Here is an 18405-nt window from a genome sequence, read left to right as displayed (position 1 = left end):
CATTGAGATTAAAAAAGTCATGAGCCTGGGTATTCGCGCAATTTTAGTGATGTAAATTGCATGGCGCCAGCGCCAATGCGGTGCCAGCTCAATGGTAGCTCATTGACGCAATGACTCCAAGCGAATTTTTGGCGCTACTTAGTAGTGAGTGCGTAGTACATTTCACTTGCGCTTTTGAGTGAAACGATTTTTGTGTGTCAGGCAGGAGTTTGGTGTTATTGGCACTACTGGCAATGATGACACTGAGCTGATGACGGTAGCGCTGGTGGTTCAGCTTTTGAATCAGAGAAATACTGATGACCCGTGTAAATTATTATGGCTTTGGCTATTATTGGCTCTGACTTTGAACTAAATAAATGCTGCGGACATAACAACCAGTCATTTTTTAGATTTATATTTTAGATTTCATGCACAATTAATATGGGTGTGTTTGAGCAGCCAAATAATAACAGAGTATTGCTAAAGTGCTGCTGAGTTGATGGAATGTAGCTAATTTCCTAGTGATGATCAATAGATTGTCAATATTTCGTTCAACGGACGTGCGAAATTGCCACATCTGCTCAAATTTTCCAAGATTTTCCATTGTTGATCTGACTTAAGCTGTTATGCCAATATTTTTCGGCCAGCTTATTTCAAATAGGTCATTTTTCCAAAAGCAAAATAAATGACAGCAAAGATTACAGAGTTAAACAGGCTTATAAAATCAGCTATGTTGAGGCGGACAGCATAGCAAAAAGTATGGTGAATTCCTGGTGCAGCCGTCCCACAATTTCCACAAAGCTTTAGAACTTTACAATGTACCATCTTATATTTAGAGAGTCTTTGTTGAAACAAAGAGAGTAGATTAATAAGAGGGAGCATTGTAGAGTCGTTCATTCTCCACAAAGTGGAACGGCTACACCAGGAATACACCATACGCTTTGCCCCTGTTTCGTTTTCACCATTGAGATTAAAAAAGTCATGAGCCTGGGTATTCGCGCAATTTTAGTGATGTAAATTGCATGGCGCCAGCGCCAATGCGGTGCCAGCTCAATGGTAGCTCATTGACGCAATGACTCCAAGCGAATTTTTGGCGCTACTTAGTAGTGAGTGCGTAGTACATTTCACTTGCGCTTTTGAGTGAAACGATTTTTGTGTGTCAGGCAGGAGTTTGGTGTTATTGGCACTACTGGCAATGATGACACTGAGCTGATGACGGTAGCGCTGGTGGTTCAGCTTTTGAATCAGAGAAATACTGATGACCCGTGTAAATTATTATGGCTTTGGCTATTATTGGCTCTGACTTTGAACTAAATAAATGCTGCGGACATAACAACCAGTCATTTTTTAGATTTATATTTTAGATTTCATGCACAATTAATATGGGTGTGTTTGAGCAGCCAAATAATAACAGAGTATTGCTAAAGTGCTGCTGAGTTGATGGAATGTAGCTAATTTCCTAGTGATGATCAATAGATTGTCAATATTTCGTTCAACGGACGTGCGAAATTGCCACATCTGCTCAAATTTTCCAAGATTTTCCATTGTTGATCTGACTTAAGCTGTTATGCCAATATTTTTCGGCCAGCTTATTTCAAATAGGTCATTTTTCCAAAAGCAAAATAAATGACAGCAAAGATTACAGAGTTAAACAGGCTTATAAAATCAGCTATGTTGAGGCGGACAGCATAGCAAAAAGTATGGTGAATTCCTGGTGCAGCCGTCCCACAATTTCCACAAAGCTTTAGAACTTTACAATGTACCATCTTATATTTAGAGAGTCTTTGGTAATGAGAAGGAGTTTTTTTGGCATCCACTGCTTACGATCCATTTGCATGTGACACGTCTTGCACTTCACCTCTATTCCCCAAATTCATGTTAAGTTAACAGGGTGCAAGACGTAACAGAAAATTCTCTTAACGATTTTCTCTGTTCGTCTGTTACCAAAAAATTCTCTGATCAGAGCAAATATATTGCAAATTTTAATTCTCTGCCCTCACTAGGGTAGGCACCTTGTCGTTGGTGTGAGGGCTTAGCCGAACTCCATAGCGCCCGACTATGAGGCGGAGCTGGTTAGGACTGACATCTACGCCGTTTCGCCCCATACGAGGGCGGCGAGATGTCTGTGACCAAGAACTCGGGAAGTATTAATGGCCTTACCACAGCAAGGGGCGCTGCTGTGGCGGACGGTTCTTTCCCCGTATATAATACTGGACCGCTGAGCCCGCCTTGTCGGGCAAGTGGTCGTACGACCAAGATGAACGACTCATTAACTGACTGTGATAAGGACGATGTAAAGAGGAGGACTGAGTCGCAATCCAAGGACGACAAATAAGAATTAAGCGATGCGTCGGACTCGGGGAGTGAGAGTAGTGCTGATTCAATGAATTCCGTGTTGGAGAAGCACACAAATGAAAACGGAGTAGAAGAGTGGAGAAGGGTACGGAGCAGAGGAAGTAAAAGAGCTCTCTCGCAGTACCGTGCAGCACTAAGAATTGTTCAACGCTTGGGAGCAGTGGTCGACCCAACAGAAGTGGAGATCGAGCGCTTGGAATGGGCCCATGAAGCGGTAGAAGTAGGTCGAAGGCAGTTCAAAAGGTTTGCTGCGAGAAACCCTCGGTTCTGCAACCGGTACGAGGAGGAAGAAGCGTCGAATGGCAGAATGAAGAGGCAACGTTCGGCGGAAGGCGACAAGCCTGCTTTCAAGAGGCAGAAAGGACCCAGTCCTAGAGCCACGAGGCAGGGTAGTCGCATAGACAAGTAGGCCCAAAGCTGTAAGACGGATGGGCTCCAATAGCGAGGTAGCAACTACCTCGAAAGCTGCGAGTCAGAGGGAAGTTCCAATTAAGGAAGTAGGAGATAAGTCAAATGGAGATAACGCTAAGACTCCGGCTTTCTCGGAGGCGCTAAAGGGAGTTAACGCTAAGACTCCGGCCTTCTCGGAGGTGCCAAAGGGAGATAACACTAAGACTCCTGCTTTTCCCGAGAAGATGAGTGATGTGGCAAAGCAGTCACTGACTGTGGCGCTGGTTGATCGTAGCAGTCCTTTCGGCCAATGACTACTGAAAGGTGGAGATCTCTGGAAAGGGAGCTTATTAGCTTAATGCTTAAGATGATGCGGGAATAACCAAGTAAGCCCCTTCCAACCTTTGATTCGGGGGAATGGTATAACGGTGTGAAGATGATAGCGTGCGACAACATCGCGAGCTTGCAGTGGCTGGAGGAAGTGGTTCCAAAGCTCCAAAGGCAAGGCACGAACGCGCGGTTTGAGGTGGTGGATAAAGCGCAAATCCCCACGGTACCAAAAGTTAAGGTATGGATACCATGCGTGATGAAGTCGGAGGATACACTGCGACTTCTGCAGAATCAGAATCCGAACATACCGACACAGGATTGGAAGGTACTTACTGTATCTCGGCCTACCGAGGATGGTCAGTTCTACATCTTCCAAATAAACAAGCAGGCGGAGGATATTTTGTACACGCAGCTTGGTAAAATGTCCTTTGGCACTGGCAAAATTTACATGCGACTCAGGAAAAGAAGTCCCGAGGATAAAAACCCTAAGGAAACAGCTGCATTCATATATGCTGCCTAATTACACCACTGAGGATCTCGTAGCGGTGGCCGTTGAGCAAAAGAATAAGCAGGCATTTATCCTGGCGTCCTGCTACATGGCCCATGCTGCGGAGGTCCCACCGATGGAGTGCAAAAGGCTAATACAGGAAGAAGGGCGCAAAGGGCGGTTGGTTATAGGTGCAGGTGCAAATGCGGAACACAATGCGTGGGGAAGAGCAGATACGAACGAGAGAGGCGAATCTCTGTTTTGTTACATCCTGCAAACCAATTTGCAGATAGCCAACAGGGGAAATGTCCCTACATACATTGGTCCAACATCCAGCAATGTTCTGGATATTACATTGAGCTCCGAGCGTGATACATCAAGGTATGATTGGATGGTTCTTGATAGACCATCCTTCTCCGACCATGCGTATATCAGCTTCAACATCCCCCTAAAGAGGGTAGAGAAGGGAGGAACCTTTAGAAACCCTAGGTCAACGAACTGGACTAAATTCCAGAAACATGTAGAAACAAAACTGGGACAACCCAAAGAGGTGGCTAATGTAGAGGAACTGGAGGAGTCGAATGAATTCCTAACAAGGACGCTTATGACTGCGTATAACAAAGCTTGCCCTCTAAGAAAATTCAGAGGAAAAGCAAAGCCGCCATGATGGAGCAATGAGCTGAGTCTTCTAAGAAGACAGGTTAAAGAAATGTTTAAGCTCGCAAAGACCGCGGAAAGCGAAGCGTGTCGGGACGAGTACAGGGATCTACTGAGGATCTACAAGCGTGAAATTACCAGGGCGAAGAGAAACTCATGGAAAAGTTTCTGTACGGACATAGAGTGCTCCAGCGAAACAGCACGGTTGAAAAAAGTCCTAGCAAAGGGAAACATAGTCCAGGGACTAATAAAGAAAGAGAACGGGGAATGGTCACGTAATAGTGAGGAATCCCTTGAGGTGCTTCTCGATACACATTTCCCAACGGGAGACGGTTTAGAGGAGCCAGCAGACATCACTCACATTTCGATCACGGAGCTAGTAGTGCCGGGCTTGGTGACCGATACCAAGATCGAGTGGGCAGTGAAGACGTTTTCTAAGTTTAAATCGCCGGGCCCAGATGGTATATTCCCGGCCATGCTACAAGTCTCAAGTAGGGCGGTCGTGCAATGGCTTAAAATAATATTCGATGAGTGCATACGACTGAATCATGTACCGCACTCTTGGAGAACTGCTCGTGTAGCTCTTCTACCAAAGGCGGGGAGATCGGTCACATGTATTCCAAAGACTATAGACCCATTAGCTTAACATCATTTCTGCTCAAAACCTTTGAGAGGATGATAGATGTGTACATAAAGTCCAACGTGGATGAAAAGCTGCTCTCCACAACACAGCATGCGTACACCAAAGGCAAGTCGGTAGACACCGCATTGCATAGGGTGGTAATAAGCATAGAGAAATCCCTGGAATATAAGGAGTATGCTCTAGGAGTCTTCTTGGACATTGCCGGGGCTTTCAATAATATTGCAAAATGGGCGATTATGGATGGTCTTAATTACATTAAAGTACATCCTGCCTTAATCAGATGGATCGGCTGCATGTTAAATTGCAGAAAGATTACATCACAATGGGATTGTACGAGGCTACGAAATCAGTGGACAGGGGCACACCGCAGGGAGGGGTACTATCACCTCTGCTGTGGACGCTGGTCATCAACCAACTGCTCAGGCAATTCGATGAGGGACCCGTAAAACTTACGGCTTACGCAGATGACGTTGCAATTGTCATAAGTGAAAAGTGCCTTCCAACGATTAGTTCTTTGATGGATCGGGCGCTTCGCGATATTCATACCTGGGCATCTAATGTCGGGTTGAAAGTCAATGCGGAGAAGACGGATATGGTCTTGTTTACAAAGAGGTACAAGGTCCCAAATTGGACCAGGCCTAAGTTAGGAGGGGTGACCTTACAGGAGAAACCTTGCACAAAATATTTAGGAATCATCCTAGACAGTAAGCTGTCATGGAAGCTCAACGTGGAGGAGAGGGTCAAGAAGGCCTCAACGGCACTCTACGCATGTAAAAGAATGCTGGAGTGTACGTGGGGCCTATCGCCCTCTCTTTCTCATTGGGTTTTTACAGCGATTGTAAGCCCTATTCTATACTATGGAGTTCTTGTTTGGTGGAAAGCCACACAAAAAACAACATACCTCAAAAAATTAGAGGGGGTATGCAGCCTATCGATGCTTAGCATTACGGGAGCCCTGAAAACAACCCCGACTGCTGCACTGTATGCCATTTTGCACATCCCACCTGTAGAGCTGGTAGCAAAGAACAAAGCATTAACGACTGAAACCAGGCTCGGTGCTTCGGGGCAGCTTGAGCGCCGACCATATGGCCATAGTAGCATAGCGTCATCAATCACAAGACGAACAGACTACATGATTCCCTATCTGCGCTTCGAGGGAGATATTAAGGCCACAATAGAGGTGGACGGTTGGCGCAAGGGTGCGCAAATGGCGGACGAGGCGATACATGTGTACACCGATGGTTCCAAAGTAGTGAAAGGAGTAGGGTCTGTCCTACAGGCTACCGGATTACTGTAGCGTTTTCCAAGCGGAAATATTAGTCGTAACCAAAGCAGTAGAAACCCTGGAAGAGAATAGCTTAAGCTGTAACCGTGCTAACTTTTATATTGACAGTCAAGCAGCAATTAAGGCAATAATCTCGCATAGCACAGCATCTAAATGCGTGTTAGAGTGTAAGCAGTCTCTGGAGAGAATCGGGACAGGGAGAAGCATACATCTATATTGGGTCCCAGGGCATATGGGAATAGATGGGAATGAAAAAGCGGACGAACTAGCTAAAAAGGGCGCATCCCTTGAAGCTTGCTCCGTAGATGTCCCAATTAGATTGGACGAGATTAAGCGAAGGCGAGAGGTGCACATGATCGACCAAGCGGAAAAGGCGTGGGTTCAAGCGCGGGGCTGTAAAGTGTCGAAGATTATGTGTAGGTCTTACAACCTTAGACTAACACAGTTGCTCCTATCATTCAAAAGACTGTAGACTCATGACGGGTATTCTAACTGGACACTGCCTTCTGGCGTCACATGCCTTTAAACTAGGCTTGGTCAGTGATAGCAGATGTAGGAAGTGCGGGTTGGAGGAGGAAACGATCGAGCACGTTCTGTGATCGTGCCCTGCAGTTGCCAGGCTAAGACTCCAGCTATTAGGAGTGATACAGCTGTCAGATCTAGAAGCAGCAAGTGGCTTAAGTCCTAGGAAGCTTCTAGTATTTGCCAAGAGGACGGAGCTATTTTATAACATTGGTCCTGGTTTTTGATGGGGTTTTTCAGTTTGGTCGTTAAAACAAAGTTCTGGTAACACTACGGACTCAATCGGTCTATGTGACGTCCTCATGGACCGGCCAGTTCAACCTACCTACCTTAATTCTCTGATTTTTTGTAAATAAATTATGATGATTGGTATTGTTTCATTGTAAATTGACTTGCCCCATTAAGTAAGGTCTTACGAGGCAATTATTCAATAGCATGTTTGGTGCAGATGTAAAGCACTTGTATCAATTTATTTTTTCTTTTTTCAACTTGTGGTTCAAATGCCGCTCGTTGTTTTATTATTTATATATTGGTCCCATCCATTCATTACCATGAATCAGGAAAGGTGCCCAATTTTTCCCAAAACAGCCGATTTTACCAGGCCATCAGAAAAAGGGAACAACATATTTGCTCGAATAATATTACCACAAATTCCCCATTATCAACTAACTTTCGAATATCGAATTTCCATGTTGTCATCTTCCTCACCTGCAGACAATTCATGTTTGCATACAATCTGATACTCATTTGCATACAATCTGATACAATTTTATTCATATCGAATTTCCTCATTTCCATATTGTCTTGTCAGAGAATTTATACACAATGAGGAGTTTTTGCTAGATTCCAACTTTTTTGCATGTGAACACGTCGTGCACTTCACCACACACAATCCAATTTCAATGCTAACCTCCCTACAAGAAACGCTGATAGTTTTACTAATACACTCACACTTGTAATTGACAATGCTGATCCTGCGATGACGTAAACATTGATACTCAAATTTATGTATGTTCCTTTGTTCGCTCACATATGTCCGCATGTACCCAACGACAGCCTATAATCAAGAAAAAGGACTCAAACTGGGAAAGCTTCGGACACCTGGTACAGAACAAAAGAACATACAGCAGATACCATTATGCATGTGAGACAGATACATAATTCTCAACGGAATTTTATGTATGCGAGAACAGTTTATCCGATTTAATCATGTTGTCACTACTGACTGTCATATGACAATCAAATGATTATCACTGTTGTTTTGTTGTTTTTTAAATTCCGCCATTTTCAACCGACGAAAACCATATAAAAAATAAGTTTAAAAAATTAAAAAGAGAGCATTTCAAAGCTCCATGCTAAAAGAAAAAAAAAAATCGAAAATAATATTAAAAAATACCAAAAGCTGTCGGAATGTGTGGGGCGCACTCAAAAAATTGATACGCGAAAAATAAAGGTGTTTCCGTATGAGGAAAGCGCTCTTCTGTTGTTTTGTTATTTTCTGAATTTAAATTGAACATTCTGAACTCGAATTCTTATAGAACTATTTATTTTAAACAAATAAGAAACACGTATGCTTTTATCACGTACAAAATTAAAAACGTAATGAAATAAAGTAAATAAAAAGCAAAAAGCATTGTTTCATTTTTGGCGGAATATAATAATGGTCATTTATGATAGTATAACAGTCAAACCTGATATCTACAGTAAACTATCATTTATGACACTTTTTGATAGTTAGAGTGTCAGCACTGATCCAGGAAAAAGAAAGAGAGAGAACAGTACGGCTATATACTTAATCAGTAGGCCATGTTGGTGTATAAGAAAGAGACAACAACTCACACGTACACAGTTGTTTACATCACATTTGCGCAAGTCCCCTTAAGTTTGTGATAGAAAGTTTGTATGAGGCGCTGATCATTAGGTTGACATTGCTGACAATCAGATGATAATCATATGATAGTCGGTATTCTTGTAGGGCTGCTAACAGCAGAAAATTCTCTGTCAACAGTTTCAGCTGGTGTTAATATTATTTGATTTTCTCTTAAGATGATTTCTTTGTGGGAATATAGGTATTTAGTAGGATTAATTATATTTAAATTTTATTATTTGTAGCAATAATTTGCATGTTTTATGTTGTAATATGAATTTGAATTTAATTAAAATAATTTAGAAATTTTAAAAAAGGTAAAAAAAGCTTAATTTCAATGGGAAATGGAGGGTTGAAAATGGCCTTGCGGCGTTGCAAATACTTATACGCGGTCTAAGTAGCAGATAAGACAACAGGAAAAATATAATGGCCCTGATGAATAAAAAAAAGCGATTGCTTTTTTTGACCTTTTCCTTAAATTTCAATGAATAAAAATCCAAGCAATTGCTTTTTTTATAAGCATTTGCTATATCTAAAAGCAACTGCTATTTTCATTCAGGATTTGCTTATTTCTATAAGCAATTCCTGAATTCCGAATGAATAAATGAAGCATTTGCTATTTTTAGGTAGCATTTGCTTACGATTTTTCAAGGCTGCTCTACACTATGCTAAATTTTTTGTAATTTAGTTTTTATTCGATTTTCCTTCGCGCAACATTTAACTATGGCGCAATTTTTGACTATTCGTAAAAGAAAACACTATAATGTGCGAAGGCAATGTAATAATGAAGACTTTCGGAAGCTATATCGATTCAATCGTGAGAACGTAAAGTGGTTGAGCACCTATTTTTTGGACGAAACTTGCGAAAAACGAGGAGGTGCGTTATCAGCATTTGAAAAGATGAAGATCATCCTGCGCACAATTTCCGATCCGGGCTATAAAAATAGCGTAGCAGAAGAGGTTGGAGCTCATCAAACTACAGTATCCAAAACTTTTAATTTAGTAATGAGTGAAGTTTTAAAGAGGACACATGTGTGAATTAAATTTCCAAAGTCTGGCGGGGAAATGATTGCTGCAAAAAATAGATGGAGGGAAGTGTACTCTTTTCCAAATTGTATCGGAGTGATAGGCTGCACACATGTTCGAGTTCCGAAATCACAAGCTTTCGGTAACGAGTACGTCAATAGAAAGGGCTTTACTAGCATAAACGTGCAGGCAACTTGTATTGAAAAAGAAATATTTACAAGTGTAGATTGCCAGTGGCCAGCCTCCGTACATGACAGCAGGATTTTTAAAAATTCGGACATTTATGATGTTCTTCAAACTCATCAGAAAACGTGCTACTTCTTGGAGATGATGGTTATGGTATATCTCCCTTTTTGATGACACCTTGGAGGAATTCAATAATAATTCAACAGCGGCACTACAATAAAGTATTTTGCAGAGAACGAGTTGTAATTGAACGATGTTTTGGACAATTGAATGCAAGGTTTCCGATTTTACAATACAAAGTTCGCAGTAAGATTGAAAAAACCCCTTCAATTATAATTTGTTGCATTGTTTTGCACAATATTGCAAAGTTTTTAAAAGATGAACCCTCTGAACTGCCGCAAGAGCCCCACTACTTCGAACAGGTTCCAGCCGAACCTATGAATAACAACGTGATGAGGCAATTGGGCCTGCAAAAGCGAGAACTTTTAACGCAGCAACTTTGTGATGGAATTTGAAATATTTACTAATATTTAATAATTGTTTGGGCTACAAAACTGTATACCAAAAATGTTAAATAAAAATTAATATAAATATATTAAATAAATAATTTAACAAATATAACTAAATAAACTTTTATTCATTTTTTTCAACATATATATATGTGTTGCTTCAAGTAAAAGCTTAAACTTTGTAGAAAAAGCAGCGGTGCCTAAAATTCTTATTCATATAATAATTAGCAATTGCTTATTAGTTCAAGCAATAGCCTTTTCAGTAATTGCTTACTAGCAATTGCTTATTTTTTATTCATCAGGCCCAATAAGTTTGGCGCACATATTTGTGGCACTTGTTTGAAGCTGCAAGTGCTTCAGGTTCGAGCTCAATTAAGTAAAGCTTTTCTTTTTTTTTTTTTTTGATGGAAAATCCCATTAAAATACCGAATTATGAATTTTGGATAAGCAAAAGCCGAAAAGTCGATGTCATTTTGCTTATTATATTTGTTAATTATATTTATTAAGTGTGGATTTTTTTCTGTAATTTGAAATAATATTTCAAGTATACAGTTTTATAGCTCTTTTAATTTTACGCTAACAAAGTGCAAATGTCAAGTCCATAGAAAATTCCGCGGATTTCTGGCAATTTTTTCCCTTTTTGACTACCTTATTCTGACCTTATCAACTGACCATGTATAATTACAAATATTGGTAGAGGTGCGCTTTTTCGGTAATTTCAGAGATTCGGTTCTTTGGTTCTTTTTGTTCATCTGTTCCTTTTTTTTCAAGCAAATTTTTTCACTGCCCCTCAGACCCCCGAAAAAAGTCAACAAGTATAGAGGGGGGTGTGTATGCAGCAATGCTTTGTGTAGGTATATTTAAATGTGTTATGAATAAATAAGTTAATATATAAATAAGTTAATATATAATTAACTTCAAAAAAGTTACAAATTTGCTTTCAATTCGCACATATCATAATTATCTTTGGTGTATAAAATTCTGACATGATTTGGAGGACCTTCGTCTTCAATCATATCAAGTATTCTTCTCGCATCATACTCAAGAAACTCTTCTTTTAAGGCTTTTACCTTTTCTAGCCCTTTGACCATTTCAAAAAAGTTTTTGTGACACGTAAAGAAATGTCGTTTCAACTGGTATTTCGAAATTTTTTTTCATAGTTACAAAGCACAACATACATTGTGCTTCACACTCGAAATTTTCGCAAAACAGGACGTTTATATTACTCGCTATTAATTTAATTCCAAAATTCGCACACACCATATATAAGAAAGCTTTTTGTTATAGAATTTTTTTCACTGCTGTCACATTTTTTAAATTTTTTTCATAGTAAATTTATTTTTGTAAATTTTTATATCATATCCAAGTGCTCGTTCATCATATGAAATTGTTTTTGCTTTGCCCTTACATATGAAAATCAAACACTTTCATAGGAATTTTATTTATATGCGAGGGATACGGTAGTGCTTTGAAATTTTTTTTTATATCGAAAGTGTGAATTTGTTTCTGTGCCTATGATTCAGGGCAAAACAAAAACAAAAGTGCTACAAGTGTATAGGGGTTGAGCAGCCCTGCACAAGATTGTCATATTCATGTGGAGTTTCAAAATTTGGATTGTTTCCATGCTTGCCAATACACTATTTTATCAAAGCATACCACATACGGCGAAAAGGAGACCTTGTAAATTGCCTAATAGAAAACCTCTTTAGAAATGTTCAAATTTTAAAGAAATCGGTGATGCAAAATTCACTGGTAACCAATATACACATACCTATAACTTGAGTTGCTATGAAAAGTCCCCTAGATGTTTAAAAAATAAAATTTTCCCATGTAAATGCTTAAAATGTCTTCAAATTGAATTATTTAAATTTTAACAAAAAAAAAATAAAAATAAAAAACACGATCCAAACTCAGATTGGAGGTGCCGGGGTTTGAACCCGGGACTTCTCACATGCGAAGCGAGCACTCTACCACTGAGCTACACCCCCTTGTTGTTTTCTCTTGTTAAATGCGCTAGCTAAACTAATGTTGCTGTACTCTGCTCTTGTGCCCAATAGTCAGCATGGCATTCATTTGTTTGTGTTCATGAGAGTTCGTTAGCTTAACTTGTGTTTATACAAAATGTATGTATGTAGATATGTAAATAAGTAGGAATGCTCTCACATGGGCTCACACCAAAAAATTGTGCGAAATATTATAACGAATACCGAATATTACGGCTGCTGCTAGAATTGCTTATAAATATACTACTGGGGTAATTTTTAAATATATCTTAATAATAATTGAGTTACTTATTGGCCGGTAAAAATATATATCATTTTTATTTTTCTTTGAGCTTAAGGCCTATTTTTATAAATAAAACACTTGATTTTGTGTTTAATTATTTAATTTATTCGATATTTCGACCTTAGTCTAAGGTCATCATCAGGACTGCAAGAAACAATACAAAAACACTAATAAATTTATCAAATATTAACATTTTTGACATAAGTCATTTTCACATTTAAACTGCATATAAACAACATATAAAAAATATAGATATATTTAACATAAATCATCAGCACAACTTACGTTTTAAGAAATGCTTTAAAGACTAAAATGCGAAAACAAAATAAATTAAGGAATAGCGACGATTCAAACAAAGAGTGTGCATAAACAAATGAAGTCCCGTAATTGTAAACAAAAATTTTATAAAAACAATAATACATTAAACGGCGAAAAAACAGCATGCAGAAAAATTGATCACAGCAATGTAGTGTTGTTGTTGGGAGAGCTCAAGAGTGGCTTTTGTGCTTTATTATTAGGTTGCGGTAGGCGTAGGCACAGTGTTCAGTGTCTGCCTTAAAATTCATACGTTTATTATTAGGGGTGTCAACTATGTGTAGCATTTCTAACGTGAAGCGTTTATTATAATTTTTCTCCTCTTCTAAAATGGTGACGTTCTCAAAATCCGGGTAGTGGTCTGTGTCTTTACAATGTGCTGTTAATGCCGTTTTATTATCAGAAAAATTATTCCTTAATTTTATATTTGATTTGTGAGCGGATATCCTTGTCTTGAGTTTAGATTTTGTAGTACCCACATATACTTTCTCGCATATGTGGGACCCGTCACCAATACAAGGAATCCGATACACTACGTCAGATTTTTCCTCTTTAGCTATGGGATCTTTCAGTTTGCTGAATACTTTTTTTAATGGGTTGCTGTAGGTAAAGGCTAGCTGCACCGTTTCCTTGTCATACAGTTTGGAATTTTTGATCCTCTCCGAGAGCCCAGGGACATAAGTAACCGATTTATAAATTTTTGCAGTTTGATTTTCCCTATTACTATCTTTATCACGCCTCGAGTAAAATTCGTATATAAGTTTGTAGATTAATTTCGTGGGGAAATTATTATTTTCTAGGGTATCCTTAATGATATTGATGTTTTTGTTGTGGTACAATGTGTCGCTGATGGAGAGAACACGCCTCACAAAATTTTTGGCAGTGTTAATTTTTATATTTCTAGCATGCTGCGAGTAGAAGTTAATCAATCTTCCAGATTTTGTGGGTTTTTTGTACCAGTCTATTGTTAATCGGTTATCTCTCTTAATTATTAGGGTATCCAAAAAAGGTATTTTTCCGTCCTTTTCTATTTCGATCGTAAACTTAATGGATTTATGATACCCGTTGAGTAGATTTAACAATTTGTCTGTGTCCTCTGTTTTTACTATGGCGAATAAATCGTCCACATATTTTTGGATACCCTAATAATTAAGAGAGATAACCGATTAACAATAGACTGGTACAAAAAACCCACAACATCTGGAAGATTGATTAACTTCTACTCGCAGCATGCTAGAAATATAAAAATTAACACTGCCAAAAATTTTGTGAGGCGTGTTCTCTCCATCAGCGACACATTGTACCACAACAAAAACATCAATATCATTAAGGATACCCTAGAAAATAATAATTTACCCACGAAATTAATCTACAAACTTATATACGAATTTTACTCGAGGCGTGATAAAGATAGTAATAGGGAAAATCAAACTGCAAAAATTTATAAATCGGTTACTTATGTCCCTGGGCTCTCGGAGAGGATCAAAAATTCCAAACTGTATGACAAGGAAACGGTGCAGCTAGCCTTTACCTACAGCAACCCATTAAAAAAAGTATTCAGCAAACTGAAAGATCCCATAGCTAAAGAGGAAAAATCTGACGTAGTGTATCGGATTCCTTGTATTGGTGACGGGTCCCACATATGCGAGAAAGTATATGTGAGTACTACAAAATCTAAACTCAAGACAAGGATATCCGCTCACAAATCAAATATAAAATTAAGGAATAATTTTTCTGATAATAAAACGGCATTAACAGCACATTGTAAAGACACAGGCCACTACCCGGATTTTGAGAACGTCACCATTTTAGAAGAGGAGAAAAATTATAATAAACGCTTCACGTTAGAAATGCTACACATAGTTGACACCCCTAATAATAAACGTATGAATTTTAAGGCAGACACTGAACACTGTGCCTACGCCTACCGCAACCTAATAATAAAGCACAAAAGCCACTCTTGAGCTCTCCCAACAACAACACTACACTGCTGTGATCAATTTTTCTGCATGCTGTTTTTTCGCCGCTTAATGTATTATTGTTTTTATAAAATTTTTGTTTACAATTGCGGGACTTCATTTGTTTATGCACACTCTTTGTTTGAATCGTCGCTATTCCTTAATTTATTTTGTTTTCGCATTTTAGTCTTTAAAGCATTGCTTAAAACGTAAGTTGTGCTGATGATTTATGTTAAATATATCTATATTTTTTTATATGTTGTTTATATGCTGTTTAAATGTGAAAATAACTTATGTCAAAAATGTTAATATTTGATAAATTTATTAGTGTTTTTGTATTGTTTCTTGCAGTCCTGATGATGACCTTAGACTAAGGTCGAAATATCGAATAAATTAAATAATTAAACACAAAATCAAGTGTTTTATTTATAAAAATAGGCCTTAAGCTCAAAGAAAAATAAAACTGATATATATCTTAATAAATTAAATATAGTTATTATAATGAATTAATTATATTAATAAATTTATTATACTTATTTCATTTAATGTATTACAACAGGCTTAACTTTACATAGCCGGTTAACCATATGTTGTATGTTTAGTTTGTCCAGTACGCAAAATAAGGTGTAGCATAAGGTGCTGCTAAGAATATCTATTTTTATATATAATCCGTTGCTTCCCGGCATATACGCAAAAGAAACTTTTTTCTCGAAATTGAGTTAGTGCACGATTCGATATCACTATCGGCCCAATTCTAAACAAAAATTCCTTGCGAGTTTTTTTTCCTTTTCCCATTCCTCGTATTCTAATTAAAACCCCTTGTGACTTTAATCACTTCTCCCTTTCCTCTTATTCTGAACAATGTTCGAAAAAGGGAAAATGGATTAATAGAGAAAGTAGGTATTATGAATGTGAATGCCATTTTTTAGAAGTTTTTTCACTTGTTAATTTGAAGGGAATGTATCAAAATAGTGTAAGTAAATGGTTTCTTTTACGAAAAAACAGTTATTTGTTCAACTTTATGCTGAAATATATTAACATTCTACCACCATTTTAAGTCGAAAAGTTTATAAATAAGCAACGGAAGAGCTCTTAGTAAATTTGATGCAACCATCCAGAAACCACGCAAGAATTTTTAAGAAGGCTTAAGCTGCAGACATTGGTGTTTTATCGGTAACCGTATCGGTAACCTTATAACAGCTGTTCTAAATTTCTTAAGCAAAAATTGAAATGCGCAACAAAATTTCAATTGGAAAAACAAAAAAAAATTCCAAATTCATTTTCCCCAATTATTGTTCTCGCTAGGAAAAAAAGTTGGAGGAATTTTTCCACAGGAATAAAAACATCCGCGAGAACAAAATTCCGAGGAAATATTTAGAATTGGGCTGTATATGTATGTTTTATGAATATAGGTATAGAATCTATACCATATATATACTATACACATATATCTATACTATAGATTTACACTGTAATATCCAACATTCAGTTCATAATATCGACATTTCTCAACCAAACAACTTATTTCTTCCAACATAACCGAACAAGTCATAATTTTCTCGGCATACAATTTTTATACTCAGTTGAGCAGAGCTCACAGAGTATATTAAGTTTGATTGGATAACGGTTGGTTGTACATATATAAAGGAATCGAGATAGATATAGACTTCCATATATCAAAATAATCAGGATCGAAAAAAAATTTGATTGAGCCATGTCCGTCCGTCCGTCCGTCCGTTAACACGATAACTTGAGTAAATTTTGAGGTATCTTGATGAAATTTGGTATGTAGGTTCCTGAGCACTCATCTCGGATCGCTATTTAAAATGAACGATATCGGACTATAACCACGCCCACTTTTTCGATATCGAAAATTTCGAAAAACCGAAAAAATGCGATAATTCATTGCCAAAGGCGGTTAAAGCGATGAAACTTGGTAGATGGGTTGACGTTATGACGCAGAATAGAAAACTAGTAAGATTTTGGACAATGGGCGTGGCACCGCCCACTTTTACAAGAAGGTAATTTAAAAGTTTTGCAAGCTGTAATTTGGCAGTCGTTGAAGATATCATGATGAAATTTGGCAGGAACGTTACTACTATTACTATATATGTGCTAAATAAAAATTAGCAAAATTGGATGAAGAACACGCCCACTTTTTAAAAAAAAATTTTTTTAAATTCAAATTTTAACAAAAAAGTTAATATCTTTACTGTATATAAGTAAATTAAGTCAAAATTCAACTCCAGTAATGATATGATGCAACAAAATACAAAAATGAAAGAAAATTTCAAAATGGGCGTGGCTCCGCCCATTTTCATTTAGTTTGTCTAGAATACTTTTAATGCCATAAGTCGAACAAAAATTTACCAATCCTTCTCAAATTTGGTAGGAGCATAGATTCTGTGACACTAACTGTTCTCTGTGAAAATGGGCGAAATCGGTGGAAGCCACGCCCAGTTTTTATACACAGTCCACCGTCTGTCCTTCCGCTCGGCCATTAACACAATAACTTGAGCAAAAACCGATATATCTTTACTAAACTTAGCCCACGTACTTATCTGAACTCACTTTATCTTGGTATAAAAAATGGCCGAAATCCGACCATAACCACGCCCACTTTATCGATATCGAAAATTACGAAAAATGAAAAAAATGCCATAATTCTATACCAACTACGAAAAAAGGGATGAAACATGGTAACTGGATTGGTTTATTGACGCAAAATATAACTTTGGAAAAAACTTTGTAAAATGGGTGTGACACCTACCATATTAAGTAGAAGAAAATGAAAAAGTTCTACAAGGCGAAATCAACAGCCCTTGGAATCTTGGCAGGAATACTGTTAGTGGTATTGCATATATAAATAAATTAGCAGTACCCGACAGATGATTTTCTGGATCACCTGGTCCACATTTTGGTCGATATCGCGAGAACGCCTTCACATATACATCTAAGGGCCACTCGCTTTTAAAACCCTCATTAATACTTTTAATTTGATATCCATATCGTACAAAAACATTCTAGAATCACCCTGTCCCACCCTAATGGCGATATCTCGAAAAGGCGTCCACCTATAGACCTAATGCCCACTCCCTCTTAAAATGCTCAGTAACACCTTTCGTTTGATACCCATATCGTACAAACATTCTAGAGTCACCCCTGGCCCACCCTAATGGCGATATCTCGAAAAGGCGACCACCTATATACCTAATGTCCACTCCCTCTTAAAATGCTCAGTAACACCTTTCGTTTGATACCCATATCGTACAAACATTCTAGAGTCACCCCTGGCCCACCCTAATGGCGATATCTCGAAAAGGCGTCCACCTATAGACCTAATGCCCACTCCCTCTTAAAATGCTCAGTAACACCTTTCGTTTGATACCCATATCGTACAAACATTCTAGAGTCACCCCTGGCCCACCCTAATGGCGATATCTCGAAAAGGCGTCCACATATAGACCTAATGCCCACTCCATCTTAAAATGCTCAGTAACACCTTTCGTTTGATACCCATATCGTACAAACATTGTAGAGTCACCCTTGGTCCACCTTTATGGCGATATCTCGAAAAGGCGTCCACCTATAGAACTAAGGATTACTCCCT

At 38.1% G+C, this 18405-nt stretch overlaps 1 non-coding gene across 1 annotated transcript; it reads right to left on the bottom strand.

The window, feature by feature from the left end:
- Positions 1 to 12152: 12152 nt before the first annotated feature.
- TRNAA-CGC (transfer RNA alanine (anticodon CGC)) lies at positions 12153 to 12224 on the bottom strand. Its single transcript has one exon. It is a non-coding gene; the product is annotated as a tRNA-Ala (tRNA).
- Positions 12225 to 18405: the final 6181 nt, after the last annotated feature.

This window comes from Eurosta solidaginis, chromosome 2 (genome assembly GCF_040869045.1).
Source record: "Eurosta solidaginis isolate ZX-2024a chromosome 2, ASM4086904v1, whole genome shotgun sequence".
Classification (NCBI taxonomy): domain Eukaryota; kingdom Metazoa; phylum Arthropoda; class Insecta; order Diptera; family Tephritidae; genus Eurosta; species Eurosta solidaginis.
This window is presented reverse-complemented; position numbering and strand designations above follow the sequence as displayed.